Source organism: Marmota marmota, unplaced genomic scaffold, assembly GCF_001458135.2.
Source record: "Marmota marmota marmota unplaced genomic scaffold, marMar, whole genome shotgun sequence".
NCBI lineage: Eukaryota > Metazoa > Chordata > Mammalia > Rodentia > Sciuridae > Marmota > Marmota marmota.
The window spans coordinates 606,418-606,758 of NW_026000241.1; positions in this window are offsets into that span (position 1 = coordinate 606,418).

Consider the following 341-nt stretch of genomic DNA (forward strand, 5'->3'; position numbering starts at 1 on the left):
CACTGTGAAAGAAAATCAAAGGCATTGTGAGGAGGTAAAGAAGCCAAACAAAAAAAGCTACAACTCATATAATCCTATTTCTGGGATGTTCCAGAAAAGGCAACACTAGCTGGGCATGGTGGCTCATGCCTGTAATCCCAGCAGCTCAGGAGGCTGAGGCAAGAGGATACAAGTTCAAAGCCAGACTCAGCAACTTAACAAGGCCCTAAGCAATTTATTGAGGTCCTGTCTCAAAATAAAAAATGAAAAAAAGGACTTGGGGATGTGGCTCAGTGGTCATGCCCCCAGGTTCAATCCCTAGGACCAAAAAAAAAAAAAAAAAAAAAAAAAAAAAAAAAGGG